This window comes from Ostrinia nubilalis, chromosome 8 (genome assembly GCF_963855985.1).
Source record: "Ostrinia nubilalis chromosome 8, ilOstNubi1.1, whole genome shotgun sequence".
Classification (NCBI taxonomy): Eukaryota; Metazoa; Arthropoda; class Insecta; order Lepidoptera; family Crambidae; genus Ostrinia; species Ostrinia nubilalis.
The window spans coordinates 16,893,993-16,910,162 of record NC_087095.1 but is presented as its reverse complement, the minus strand read 5'-3'; the positions used below and the strand labels follow the sequence as shown (position 1 = coordinate 16,910,162).

The 16,170-nt window shown below is 35.7% G+C and overlaps 1 non-coding gene across 1 annotated transcript; it reads left to right on the top strand.

Annotated features, from left to right (window-relative positions):
• The first annotated feature begins 525 nt into the window (after positions 1-525).
• Trnal-caa (transfer RNA leucine (anticodon CAA)) lies at positions 526-597 on the top strand. Its single transcript has one exon. It is a non-coding gene; the product is annotated as a tRNA-Leu (tRNA).
• The last annotated feature ends 15,573 nt before the right edge of the window (positions 598-16,170 follow it).

Genomic DNA, 16,170 nt, shown 5'->3' with positions numbered 1-16,170 from the left:
GTAGAGAAAGTTAAACAGATTACAAGATAACTTGAAATTTAAATGTCTGCAGCCTTCCTCAAAAGTGACACCATAATAGTGACTGAGTTTTTGCGCTGCTTCTTCTCAGCACTGGCCTACTTATTGTCCCGAAGCAGTAGACGTGTAAAGTGCTTTTTAAAAGCCTACTAGCAAAAATAAATAAGTATTTAGTATTATGAGTTTTACTTTTAGCGACGCGCGCGCATTTTGTTGCCGCGTCTGTCACCGCGGTGTGTCGCCTAGTGTGCGCTGTCTCATAAGGTTATGTTCTTTCTTTATGTGGTCACATGGAAACTGCTCTGATGTGGACTGGGCTGGAGGCGACGTGTGTCGGCCTAATGTCGCCTTAACACGGGTGCAGCTTGTCGGCCGACGTCAACTCTTTGCTCTTTGGTCAGGTACTAATTAAGACCAGCTTGGTACATTAATGACTGGAATAAATGAGATGCGGTAACGATGTCATTTTGCAAAATAGAAATGTTGAATCGTGTAAAATAATTAACCGCCTCTGTGGTCTAGTGGTAAGACCACCTGCTTCAAACGCAGAGGTCCCGGGTTCAATTCCCAGTGGGGGCAGATTTTTCTGTTCGGTTTGGTTAGTGGTAGGCCTTGTTCTAAGTCCGCCTGGCTAGCTACCACCATCTTACCTAAGTCTGTCGCCATAACAACAATGTTAACTGCATTATTGTGTTCCGGCAGTTAGAGGTAAGATAGCCAGTTCCTCCGTGGTTTAGGATTCCGGGTGAAGCTCGCTTCCACCTTCGGCCTGATCGTCACTTACCATCAGGTGAGATACAGGCCAAGAGCTTCCTCGTTGTGGATAAAAAAAATATAAAGCCAACTTCGTTCATTCGTTCGTTCGTTTCAGCCAAATCACGGCCACTGTTGGACAAAGGCCTCCCCCAAGGATTTCCATAACGACTTGTCCAACTTACTGAAAGATAAAAAATACATTTAGATAACTGGAAAATAAAGGTGTTAAACAGATACAACTCCCAGGTTTATTTTACTCAGTTTTTTGCAAGAGAAAATTAGCTTTTTACCAAATACCTCTGAGAAGCTCCAAGTTTTCTTAATCATAGTGATTATCGTCAATTCATATAATAATTAAAACCAGTTGCTTTTTTGGAAAAGTTAATGATTGACTTGACAACTTATAATTTTGTCGTGAAATCCCCATTACGTTAACAAGCATAAATGCGTTTTGTAAGAATCAACCTTTACATTACAAGAAACAAAACGTGATTATACTCATTATAATGATTTTAAAGTAAGACGAACAATACGGGTTAAGGTTAAAAACTCTCATTGATATTTCCAATGATGAATGGACCAGGTAATTATGAATGTTGAAAAAAATCGTGTTTTAAAACAAATTCATAAAAATTACTGTATTTAAATCTTCAATCATTCATGTCTTTTGTTTAAATGCCTGCGATTAAGCAAAAGACAATCGCAAATAATATGAAGATGACCAATCAAACTCGCAAATGGATTCATACGTCTAAATAAATTTATGGATGCCATTAAATATTAAAATGGAATAATGATTCGGATAAAATATCAATTGATCATTATCATTAATATTCTCAGACACCAAAAAATTTATACCTAGAGCTATATTTTTTGCCACAAAAAATTTTCCAATATTTCTTTAAGTTTGGTGATTAAGTTTCTTCTGCCACTTCTTCTCAGCATCAGCCGATATATTGTCCCGAAGTGCTGATAGTCGACCAAGCGTGTATAAGTAAGCCCTGAAAACTCATACTATAATAAATAATATGACTTTTGAATTTATTTTTATGGCAGATGGACCATTTCGAAAAATGGGCAAGCGTTTTCAGCTTAAAAATACATAAAAGAAATCCAAAACGGTTTTTTAATTAAAGTACATACTTTTGACGTTTTAACGACGCAGTATATTACCTCAAATACTTATGACGAAGCTTATTAAATACAGGTATACATCAAAAGCTATCCTCACAGCAGCCTTCAGTGATAATGACGCGAGACTCCCACGGTATATTCTGCTTTGAGCTTTTAATTTGAACCATCATTATTTTTACGAAGAATAAACAATATAAGTTTTTATCTAAATTATGCTATTATAAAAGTAAGACAGAATCTAATAGATGTTTGTTTACTTAATTAATCACTTCAATTAGCTCTAATAGGAAGTCAACTTCTAATTAATTATCTTCTTAATAATGAAAATGTTAAAGGGAAATGTAAGGAAAATTATTATTTTCTTTACAGATACTTGATTAATTACAACTTGAGTAATACAGTTTTTATTTTCATCTTCAATTGAGTTCTTATTAGTAGAGAAGCCAATAATAATATACAGTGTTCAATGTTTGTCTTGATATCAAACCAGTTTGGGTTTGTCTTGATATTAAATAACTTTCTCCACAAATAATAAATAAGCAATTCACCTAACGCTCTGCAGAATAACTCAAAAAGTTCACCAAATACAAAGAGGCTATTACCAAGCCCCAAGTGCAACTGCCTTTCAAATCTGACAACAACATGAATAAATCATAAACGTTCTCTGTAATAAAGTAGCCATGTTTATCCGGACGACCATTTATCACCGTTTTGCGAGACCACCATACCCTGACCCCCCATGGACCCCTCAGATGGAACAACCATGGAGGATCAAGAAGGAACTTTTAAAAGTCCAAGAGGTCTAGTAAATTGGATGTCTGGGATTCGTGATTGTGGTACTCATCAATCAAATGAGTCAGTTCTACGATGGTACGTCTATTGCATAATGTGTTTGAAGACCATTCGTTTGTTCTTTTTTGTGGGTGATGTTAGATTTCGTGTTTGTCTGCATGATTAATGTGTTGATGGTTATAATAGAGATGACCTTTCGGTGTTTGCGCACTCATATTTTAGTGAATTCAACTGGCAGTTTCGAGTGCTTGCTTTATTGGATATTATGTACAGTCGACGGGACATCAGTCTTATACATTTTTGATACAAAATGACACCTATTGCAAGTAAATAAGATGTTAGGTACATTGTATGTGCTATTACTTAATGCCTACGTAAGATACGACTTTATTTTATAACGTCAACAATCTGGTAATAAAAGCAGCAATTATTGCTGCTATAGCAAACATTACGTCTTGTACAATAAATTTTAAATGTGCTGTTCAAATTTACTTATAATACAAATAATACTTTTAAACCAGACTTGTGACGAATTTAGCCACTGACAGATTTTGTTCACTTAAAGTAAATTATTTTCAATCTATTATAGAAACTGAAGACAGAAGAAATCAGATTTATCTATAATCTAAAGGAAAATCACCTTTAATAATGAAGTTTTACCTCTTCATCACTAACTGATTGGTTAAATGTGAAATAATGATAATTTATTAATAACAATAGTTTTTTTAAGACAATTGACCCTCATTACCATTGAATACTGCATTATTCATAAAGAGATGAAACGTAACAAGGTTTAAAAGAATACTTTTTTCATGTCAGGTTGTCTTGTTTGCGTGTTTAGACAAAAAACTAATTTTAATTTCCCTTACAATAACATCTACAAACAACGTCATTTGTTTGTTATATGTTATAGGAATACATTAACAATACTTAAAATAATAGAATAAATTAACATAAAAACTGACAGAATGTTAAGGTGCTAAAAATATTCAAAAAAATATCTATCTAATGCCACTATATTTAGCTGCCCATAACCCTCGGTTAATTAACTAACTAACAAAATTTCGTTAATAGAGCATTAATAATGTAGAATAAATCATAATGCATAGATCGGATTCAAGAAACCATTTTTTATATTAGTTATTACATAATATTTTAACATGACTTTGTTTATTACAAAATTACATTAAAAACAAGTACATAATTCATAACAATTAAAATCATGTCAACTCTAAATAGCAGTAACAGAGAATTTATGAATCAGTGATTACTTGATATTGTTGGCTCAATAAATCTGCATTACATAAAACCATTAAATAAATCTTAACTAATGTAGACAAGATAAACAGTTTGCGCCAACGCGATCCGAACAAAATATAGAGACAGACAAACAGACGGCTGATTTATCGAGTATCATTCCTCAGACGCTTATAACCGCCCACTCTTTGCATGTTAAAATGACAAATGAGAAGAAATTTTCAATTAATTTGTGAATATTTCGTCTTACAAAAGTTTCAGGTCATGATCCTCGATTTTTCAACAGTATTGTGTTAGGTTTAAAGTGAAATCAACGGTGTTTACTTTAACTGTGTATATTATACGAAATGTACATCGTAAAAGTGCTTCATAATACACCACAAGATGTATTTAGTTAAAAACTAGGCAAATTTTTATTTAGACGAAAAATAACTGCTATCAGAAATTGACTTTTAACTGGCCATAAATATTCCAATAAATGAATATGCATAATGTAATAAATTGAGTCTACAATATTTTAGCATTATAAATATTTGTAAAATCATTAAAAGCAACCTACTTATAATGTTTGCATAAAAAGAAACCTCCCAAGCAGTTTTAGTTAATATGATGAACATAATGATGATAAGTAGGTTCTCTAAACAAAAACCTCATAAAAACTGGCACGGCACAATTTATGTATAAAGCAGTTTTTTCAGAAAACCCAGCAATGTCAAGACAGTAACGATCCCATCAAAAACAATACTTGTCAAAAAAACCAAGTCTCGCAACTCAGTTGTTCTACGGTAAAAAGTTGTGAGATCCATGTAATACCAAGTCCAGGCCAGGAAATCTTTAACGTTTTACATAAATTATTGACTTGGCCATCGCACTAAATAATTTAATTTACACGTGTTTTCATGCGATGGCCAAGTCAATATATTTATGTAAAACGTTAAAGATTTCCTGGCCTGGACTTGGTATTACATGGATCTCACAACTTTTTACCGTAGAACAACTGAGTTGCGAGACTTGGTTTTTTTGACAAGTATTGTTTTTGATGGGATCTCATTTCTTTTTATATTTTGTAGACAGCAGTTATGTATCTAGAAAACTGGACCGAAATTGAAAAATTTTACTCGACTTGGCGGTTGCACTACCGTGCCCCCAAATCTCATTTCTTTTTGTATTTTGTAGACAGCAGTTATGTATCTAGAAAACTGGACCGAAATTGAAAAATTTTACTCGACTTGGCGGTTGCACTACCGTGCCCCCAAATATTTTAGTTTTTCCTTGATTCATACACCAAACACTACTTATATTCCAAATTTGAAGCTTCTAGGTCTGCTAGAAGTGCCTTAGAATTTTGATGATCGGTGAGTCAGTCAGTGAGTCAGTGAGTCAGTGAGTCAGTGAGTGACAAAATTAAGTAACTTTGACCCGTTATAATTCTTAAACTACTGGTTCAAATTGAATGAAATTTTAAATATACCGTGTCTTTACAATGCCTGCATAGCTAATGAAAATTCAGCCTTCTAGTTTTATCCACAACGAAGTTACAGGCGGTCGAAAATGGCCTGAATTGCTTCGAGAAAAGGATGGTACGGCCGTGCCGCTTTTTTGCTCGACTTGGTGGGGGCACTGCCGTGCCCCCAGATATTAGTGATATTCGTTGAAATAAAATCCCTTTACAGTAACAAGAATCTGGCAAGTACTTAGTTAATCAAATAAATTGTACAATATAAGAGACACTGATAGAGAGCATTTTACATCGTTAAGTCCTACACACTTCCAATTTGACGGATGTTTGGATGTTTTCATTGCATCGTTCACGATGGCATTTGATCTAACGGCCAACAGATGTTGCTGTCAAATTAATAAAATAAGATCCCTTACACGATCAAGCATTACAATCATCAGCGATACAGATTTATCAACCTACCCTTCTGTGTATGACGATAAAGTCGAAATTGATATTGATATTTTCGCTTCTGTCTGTACAAGCGTAGAGATAATTACTCACCACTGGCGGCATGATACCGATTGACTTTGATAAAACGGCGCAACCTACTTGTTTAACACGATTTATTACCTGCGAGCCGCGAGAGAGGGCTCGTTCATCCAGCGCCGGAGCCCGGAAACTGTTTTGGAGGTGTCACGCAGGGAACAGTTTTAAGGCCCAATAGATTCCTATAAGGCCTTTGACCATGTTGTCTATAACAAAGATTTTTCCTTGAATATTCATAAGCAATTTGTTTCAAAATAATTAATAATTAATTGATGGACTACTGTAATAAAGTAAGAGATAATTAAAAACGATTAGTTCATAGTACTACCAGTTACATCACAATAACGGATTGATTTATGTGCGCGTTTACAGAGATCGTAAAAGTGTTACAAATACGGAAACGACTTGAATACAGATTGTGATCCAAACATACAGATTAACGATGGCAATCGTTCATTAAATTTAACGGAAGCATCAGCCATTATGTTTTACGGTCCAATTATTGCATCTGTATGTTGATAATCGTCGTTGGATTGCAATAATGTTATCCCTGGATCGACGGTTCAGATGTACGGCTTGACCATATTCAGCAGGGACATAGCTCACTGGGCTGACATCGACGATGTCAACAACCGAAGGCCTAGGTGGGCTACATGCCTACGTTTAACATAAATCTCACAGGACGTTTGAAATGTCCATACGGGTACACTTGCGTCCATATGAGGAGACGAGAGGAACAGGGAAGGAAATTGGAGGTCTGCGAAATCATGGAGACAAAATCCAAATATTTTATCGTCTCTGTGATTCAGCGCAAGAGAATTTAAGCAAAAATACATCACAAGTAACTACATAAATTATGAAAGTAAAATATGTACTTACTACTTCTACATTTTGATACAATTAAGGTATTATACGACGTTTTTGAGCCAACATAACATACGCAATATTTCATCATAAATTAATTTTGTTAGTATCGTGCATAGTCACGCTATGCCCCTAGGAGCAATATGTTACACGGTAAATCGCCAGCGTTGAACTATAAAAATAAGGGCGGTCTAATGTTTACCTCTATTGTAATAAAATGTGCAGTCAGTTTGCCAGACATAATAAAGTTAAATGTTTATGGGACAAGCACAATTTGTAAATCTTTGTAGAGTATGAGCTAGCGTCACAGTTTGAAAGTCTGTAAATTACTGATTCAGTTCAGTCAATATTATATATTTTAACAGTCTTAGATTTAGAACATACTATTTTTTTATGAAGATTTTATTTTCATAAATAACTGTCCGGTAAAATTTCATCATTGGCTTACACATAAAAGAATAAACCCAAAGTTGCCGCATCCAAAGCTAGGTTTACTTCTCGCGCGGCGTGAGCTCAGAGCGATGATCTATCAACTTGTCTGCACAAGATTAATGCGTACAGATGATTGACGATTCGCGTTGCGTCGGCGTTCATCTAATGCTCTATGTGCCAACGTTTGGGAATGTTGGCTCCAACGTTGGGGCTCACGTTGGAACCGACGCCAACTAAGCCAATATTTGGGGCTACTAATTGATTCTTTCTGGCGTTAATCGCAGATGGTGTTTTGTTTCGTTTTAATTGGCGCCAGAATGCTTGTTTGGGTTAAGTGTCCCGTGGATTAATGATAGCGCATTTCGCTTGCTCTTGGTTTCGGTTAGAGATTTGGGGTTGTTATTTTGGGATGGGCATCGTTAAGCCCAATTGCATCGGCCATTGTTTGTAAATGCTTTAATACAGGTAACTAATGAGCTATTTCCATGGAATTTTCTTATCTTAAATAAGATTCTGACCATTCAGAACCTTATTTATGTTCATTAGGAATTTCTGGCGCTATGTAAGTACGTAAGGTTGAAATTAAAGTATGTATAGGTTTAGATTAATTTCTGTTATTCCTGAATTATTACGTAAGCGGTTACAGCTGAACATAATAATAAAATTAGATGTACTTTTCTTTGTTAAATGAAAGGCATTAATTACATTCATCTCTCACTCTCCATTATTACAAATGACAACTACACTTTGATTGCCAACTTTCATATGTCAGGAACGTTGCTGTAATTATTTGTAACTCAGTTTCTATTTGGAACTAGCCATAAATTAAGCCATCTCAATTCTCACGCGACCTGCATACCTGTCATAGATCAAAGAGGATCGGACAGACGGTTAATGGCTGACACTTCTAAAATAAAACAACGCAAGAGAGCTGGAGATAATGAAAACATCGTCCAGTCAAAGTGAATGTAACACCTAATTACAAAGTAATTATGTCAGATCTGAGCGTAATAAATCATGGCTGGCATTGCGTGACGGGCAACGTGTAGACGCCAATCAGTGTTGGGGCAAAGATGTTTGAACAGAAGAGACAAGCAGTCGTGTTGAGTCCACTTTTATACACAGTGACAGTTGTTATATTATTACCATGATCCTTTCAAGATTCAGTCTCAAGAAAAGACACGTTTGTTTTTCTAGTGACACTGAGCCCCAAAGAAAAAACGTCGGTTATAAAATATTCAGTATTTTCAAACCTAGCTTTATGAAATAAAGACTAAATTAATTTAAGCTTTTTTTTTAAATAAATATAAAATTTGAAATGCGTAGTTTTTTCAGTACCTATGTTTTGTTTCATATTATTTAACTCACATAAAAAGCAATATTTTGACACTCACACGTAACTCATTTTATTAGTAATTAGTGCTCACACTGATAACGCTCAAAGGGCCTCAACCTAGATCATAGAAGGGAAGCCTCAACCGTAAAGTGGACTTTCTGTTTTGTAACTAAAATTAGTCTATGCCCGCACCTAGTTTACAGTCTTTAATAATAACAGAGCTGTTTTGATGTCTGTCAGCGAGGAAAGTATAATGGTTCTTAGAAAATGTTTACGCGATAATTTCGTACTGTTTCTCGACAGTAACGAGGCGATGCAGATCGTATCTGATGCGGACTGTTACCGTTACTTTTGTTAATATTATGACCGTAGCTGAGATTACGGTTTAGGCACTAATGTTCTGCTGTTTTAGCACGCGCGTTAATTTGGGATTGTTTTTCTGTAATAACTTAATAATGCAAATACCTAGGTAACCTTGACAAAAAAGTGCAATTGTTAAAAACATAAACACTTTTGGGGAAAATAGTAATTCTTCTATCATTGGTATCCATACAAAAAACAACCCTTTCGCATTTTTTTACATTTTAACCCTGTTCGTTTGTATGTATATCTAAATAAGTAGTTTACAGCTCTATTTTGCCTAAAACTAAAGTAAACATAAACCATATAATTTAATTTGATACTCACTTCACTAAATCTTCATCCAACATTACTCAGCTCTTGAGATAGTGACATCAACGTGCATCAACATTGTCGCTTACCGCGCGCCCATTCATTGCGGCGCGTTGAGAGATTTGTAGCCGGGAGCCGATAGAAAACTCACACTAATTGTAATACCAGACAGATACTGTGAGACAGGTATGTAGCTTTATACAGGATGTCCCTTAAAGTGAATTTCTGTATCAAAAAATTTACGTCATATTCTGAGCTTCATTCCTTGTCAGATTTTCCAAAATCGTGCCCGTATACACTGTTTGTATTTTTGTCTCATTATTTTAGGTATAGACTCATAAGCTGTTAAAATGTGAACCGACGTCACATTTTATCTCAAAATATTGCACAGTTTTTAAACTCTATCAATAATTTTTCTTCGCTTCGACGGATTTCTTTCTCCATGCTTTGTGGAAATTAAAGGATTCCAAGAATTCCCATGAAAATTGCAATCGACCCATGTCACCGGTACATTTCCACGCGACATTGTAACACCGAACCAGCGCAGTCGCGCGCGAAATGCGTCCACTCAAATAAGTGCGACGCGATGCGTGACAGCGCGATGCTTAGTCGGCATGCACATTTTAGAATCAACCGTTATAGTTGGAAATTTCGCAGTCGCTTTCAATGACATGGCGATTAGGGGCTGACGTCTTGCGATCGCTTTGAAAGTGATGGAGATTAGGGATCGTGCAAAAATTAGACCTACCAGATGAAGATTAGTTACCAGGTAGTTTTCCTCTACATTTCGGCTAAGAAGCTTTCAAAGAGCTTTCAATCTAATTAAGGATTTTTTTCTGATGTTCAGACGATCAAAATACAATGTGAGATCGTGTAAATTTTTCTTTATTTGAGTCTCGACGTAAAATTCATCCATCTTACAGTGTAATCCTTCTTGATAAAGGGGATAATTTTTCTGTTCTTATGAACCTGCCCTACGGTAAGACAAGATTCACTATTGCGCATGAGTCGATGAAAACTTGGCAGTCGAAACGATGTCGCGAATGACGCGACATAGTGATGATCGTTTTACACGCCTTTTGCAGGTTTGCATTCATTTGACACATCCTAATGGAAGGCAGGAACGTTTGTTATTTCTGACGTCACGTTTATGGTTGAAGGTTTCATGTGTTTTCATTTTATTTCTAGTCTATCATAACTGTGTCAGTGCCTGAGGTATAAGAGCGGCACAGAAGGGTGTTTTTTGTGTCGTCAAATGTCAGCGAGACTTCAGATTTGTGTACCGTGTCACGTCATAATTATTATTATGTCAGTACTAGCTTTTGCCCGCGGCTTCACCCGCGTGAAATTTAGTTTGTCAAAGATCGTCATAAATTATAACCTATATGTTATTTTGGGTTATAAACAATAATACTATAAAGTTTCATCAAAATCCGTTCAATAGTTTTGGCGTGAAAGAAAGAGTAACAAACTTCCAGACATCCAAACTTTCGCATTTATAATATTAGTAGGATCATCCTCCCGTGGCGCTACCTCTAACGATGGGTTCTTAACACATTAACAATCAAGTAGCCATTTTCCAAGTCTTATTTTCTGCGTCTGTTATCACACACACAGCCTAAACGTATCGCAGCTATCACTCAATTAATATCCCTCATACAAAAGTCACTCTGTCACGCCAGCTGCGTCCTGTCACGTCGCACGTCCGCGGTAATTAGCTAATTGCTGCGGCCATGCCGGGCCACAGGCTAGAGATAATGACTAAAGCTGGAGGTTGGTTTTTGCCTTAAAACGTAACGAATTTCTTAGTCGTGAATGACAATTTTGTTTAGCAATTTCTTAGTCGTGAATGATAATTTGTTTAGCAAGCAGAGGTCATCTAAACTAAACACTGATGACAATACTCGTAATGGACAATAGGGTAAACCAGAGAGTGATTGCCCACTGGTAGTGATTGCCCGCTTTAAGAATAATATTGTCAGGTGCTGACTTTGAATCACTCTAGTTAGATTTCAATTTACTAAGTAGATGGCTCCGAGATCAATGTACAGTAGATTTAAAATTTACAATAGGAAACACTAAAAAAAAAACAGTTATGGCGGATTTTGTCAAGACGGGTGAAAATGTTACTCAAATAGGTAAAGACTTTAACAATTTTACTAAGGAATTACTTTCTTAGAGGTTAAATTTTTTTGCAAGTTATTTAATATTCAACTAATGGTGTATAGTCATGATGAAATTATAAGTGTTTTCTCCATTATCAATGAAAATAACTGATAAAATTTGGTTTCTAACGGTCATTTTAACGGTGGGTAATCACTGCACGTAAATCTGTATATTTTTAGTTATTGCCCACCGTCATTTTTAGTTATTGCCATATGTTAATGTATAGTTATTGCCCAGGGCAATTATTATTAGAGTGTTGCCACCATGCAGTAGCAGTGTTTAAGTTGCTCATTGCTAGACTTGTTTTGTAATTTACAGGCATAAATATTGAAATAGCTTTTAATGTTTCATTTTCAGTATGCCAAAGACTCCAAAAGTTCAATATAGCATAGAAAATTTGCAAAAAGCGATCAAAGCTGTACAAGATGTATCCTGAAAAATATGGTTTGGCTTGATAAAATTGATAAAAATTCAAACGAAAATACAAAAAATGAAAATCCTACTTTAAATCTACTAGTGAAAATGTTAATTGTAAGGAAATAGATACAACTTTAGGGAAGAATAACCAACAGCTAATTGAACATTCTGAGCAATCACTTGAACTGATATCAAAGAAGATAAAAAAATAAATACATATAAAATTCAAATTTTTGCGTCATCTATGTTTTGAAGTAGATGATTCTGTCTCTACCGATTCTGACTCATCAACATCAGCTCAAGAAATATTTGATAATAAGGCCAAACGCAATTTATTTTGAAATTTTGAAGACTGTACTACTAGAATTTAAGTTTAATGTTTTGTTTTATTTATTTAAAGCCTATTTTGTCATTTTAAAATTGATTATTTTGTTTTAAGATACTGGGCAATTACTGTGCTTTGATGTGGGCAATTAGTGTAAGTAATGGGCAATGACTGTACTTTTTGGAGGATTTTAAATTTATTTCAATATTTTCTAAGTTACGTAAGTTTTAACTAAAAACTGTTAATATTCTGTTTAACAGTTGATTGAGTTATAAGAAAAAAGTCATAAATGGTCAATAATTAAAATACTTTCTTTAATTTTTCATCTCAATGAGTTTGAAATCTTTAAGTGGGCAATAGCTATACGGTTTACCTACTCGTTTTTGGAGTATAATATTGCATTGCTTATGCGACTGTGGATCACAAATACCTACCAAGAAAAATAAAGTTAGATTAATTTTAACGGGACTGTTTCCACCTCTTGTTTTCACCGCTGTAACTCCTGTGTAGCCAGGATCTAGAATTTTGTCCCAGGGGAAAGTTTAATTGTAGAAAGTTAGATTAATTATTATTGTGGATTCTAAATCTATTTAATTAAATAATCGTAAACTTCGCAACACATTCATCATCTTTAGGTACAGTGAAACTTCCAAAATCTTCCTGCTCGCTAAAAACTGCTCCGTCATTCGCACAAACCAACCCACCGCATTCCAAACCATTTTCATGTGCCGTCTGTCAGTTACATCATCGCCAATCGTGACGCACAGCACTGTTTGACAAGTGACTGTGACGTGACAACGGTGTCGATGTTTTGACGGACGCAAGTTGACACAACAATGCTGTGAGCGCTTAATGAACTAATCCGACTTTTGATTGATCGATGGGTTTTACGAAGTCCGGTTGGGTAACGCATTGATTTATATGATAGGTTAAGTGACAGAGGCGATTAATAAGATTGAATGCGTTATTTTATGACGTTGGTATGACACGTCGCTGTGGAATTAGTCGAGAAACTATAATTAAAAATTAAAGTAGCGTGACGTTATCATATTACTATTTTATTTTAATCTTTTTTTAATTTTAACAAATTACGTAAATCAATCAAGATCAGAGACCGCATAAGAACTGGAATTATTATTAATTCAAATTCGTCCCGAGATAATAATATGATTATAGGATTTAATATCATGGCCTATCAGATTGAGTAAGTAGCTCGTCATAACTTAAAAATACCAGCACGATAAAAGCAGCTAAAAAGTTGGCAACCTTTACGATGACAGTAAGTCATGTAACTACTTACATGACTTACTACATATCTACATAGTTCACTGGCGTGCGGTCGTACATAAAAACACAGTCATGCATTCAATATAATTAGACCTTTACCCGGAACTCATTTCACAGTGGAGACCTCTAGCCCATAAATCTTGAGTTGGCGCGCGCGCAAACTCATCACTCCGATGGCCGACAGCGCTCGCTGTCAATAGATGTCAATTAATTACTCTTTGTCAGCGTTGTACTTAATTATCTTTCGACTGTCTAAAATACGCGGCTTTGTTCATAAAATACCTTCTCCGGTTAAAAGGTAGAGATGGTAATAAAATAATAAACTAAATAGTAGAGTCGAAACTTTAAGTTCTCTTCTCTTAGATCAATTTTATTATACCTCCTTTTTATGTGTGGCTCTTTCCCATGACAAAATGGCTCAGATTCTTCTTGATTAAAAAGGTAAATTAAATGATCTGTAAATTCATTAATTTTTCTGGGATAAACTATGATGACAATGACAAACAAACAATGTTGTCAACATCGCTCGGCATGTGAATTGAAATTATATTCTTGGACATAAATTATCGCCAATTCTCTAATGTCACTCGTTTATATTATAATTTATTAACACCGTTCACATGTTAGAGAAAAGTTACTAATACATTATCGTTGACGGCTCATTGATATATGGTTTCGACAAGTGGGATGTTTTAATTAGTATCGATGCCAAGAATGTTAAAAGTGAAAGTTGAAATTAACACTATTTGGTTATTGGCAGTGATAATAGAATTCAGCGATATATCAAACTAATTGACAATCGCTGTTAACACTGTCATGCGTGCCAAAGTGACGTGAGGTGGAAGGAACAAGGTCTTTAGAGCGATATTAATTTATTTCACTTCTACCGGAGTACCTTTAATGCAATGGGAGAGTCAGTTCACTTTTTGAAATGATATTACAGTTAGTAGCCAGCGTAATGTAGGACGCTCTCCAGTTAGGTGGAGTAACGATTAGCAAAAGTTCCATGAGAGAAGCTTGACACCACTAGCCGAAGACAGGCGAGTGATGAGAAGGTAAATGGCGGTTTCTGGGATAAACTAGTCTAGCAATAAACGGTCATGTCATGACCAATCATGAATTGAATAAACAAAACGTTTGTATGGGTATGTTTTTTTTTCCTCCTAAAACAAATGCTTCATCATCATCAACATAGGCCTACCCCAATGCTTTTCATGTTACCCGGTCGGTAGCGGCCTGCGTCCGTCCAGCGCTTATTGAATCTTATTTAGCATTCATTTTCGAATGAAGTTCTTTGTAGTTATGTGAGTACCTATTACAATTATTTAATAAGATTCTCCATATCAACTTATTCACCTAGGACCCTGTGCCAAAACTTACAACTAAACATTTCCCAAATTGCATCGAAAATGACAATCTAGTGTCGCCACGCGACGAGCTAGTGCTAGAGGCGCGTCGAGCTTTGTAGCTTGCTGCTGTCTGCTTGTCGCGCCATTGCTTCCGTCTTCGACTTCCGCACGTCATTGTGAGCTCGTGTAGTGATGGGGATTATGTCGATAATTTGTCATGTCATCGATATGTGTGGCAAAGTTGTAATCAACCATTGCCCAGAAGTTGATATTCTTATGATTTTTATACTCACTGTAAAGTTTTTTTTTTTATGTGACAGGAGGCAAACGAGCAGACGAATTACCTAATTGTAAGTGTGAAGTATGAAGAAAGAGAACTTGGAGCTAAGAATAATGACACACATACACAATCACAGCTCGCTTGCAAGCACTGTTGCAGACCCTAGTTTATTACTTTATAACGTGTAGGTAGAAAGCCCCTAAGAACACAAAACTGGAATCATGTCAGATGACTAAGTCTAGCTTGCGTCATCTTACTTAAACAAATACAAAAACACCAGTTTTTTATTATGGTTATATTTGCCGTTAAAGTTAAGGTGGTGCAACGGAGGCTAACTCTCAAAGTGGTAACCAGTGGACTTAACACCCTCAAGAATATGTTATTAGTATCATCGATATCTTATTTATTTACGCCCCTTCACTACAACTTCCGCTCCCGCCAGACGTGTCAATTAGGACGCGGTATCAGCGCATTGAAACGTTCGCGCTGACGGCTAGACAAGTAGTGGCGAGTTTGGAACTGTCTCGTATTTGCTATCGATATCGAGAGCTGTCGGTTGTCGATATCGGGCAGCGGAGCTGTCGGCGTGGGTTTCCGTCAATGAGTCGGCCTTTTGGAAATGCACACTGATGATGGCTAGCGAATTCATTAGTTTAATTTTAATGTGCATGAAACCGAATAAGTAGCGAGGTAATAATACGAGAAATATTGAAATTCACTATTGTGTTCCTCAATAAAAAAAGATTTGACTTTAATCTAAGCTTTAGCTTATGGATGTTTTTTTAACCACAACAAGGAATCTCGTGGGTGGAAAGTGATGATCAGGCCGAATTTTAAAGTTGTTTGTTTTGAATCTGAGGGTAGGCTATTTTGTGATATTTATTTGCAAATACCATACGTGAAATCAAGTCATAGGACTAGATTTTTTTAGATAGCAACTCAACTCTATTGCCGTACTTTGATCTCCGATGAATTACCATATCATGCTGGTGGAAGGACACTAATTGACATCTTTTGCACACCCAGGTGATATCACCTAGGTGATCAAAGTGGTATAGACCGATACCACCAGACCTGATATGCAGCAGGAAGCTACTA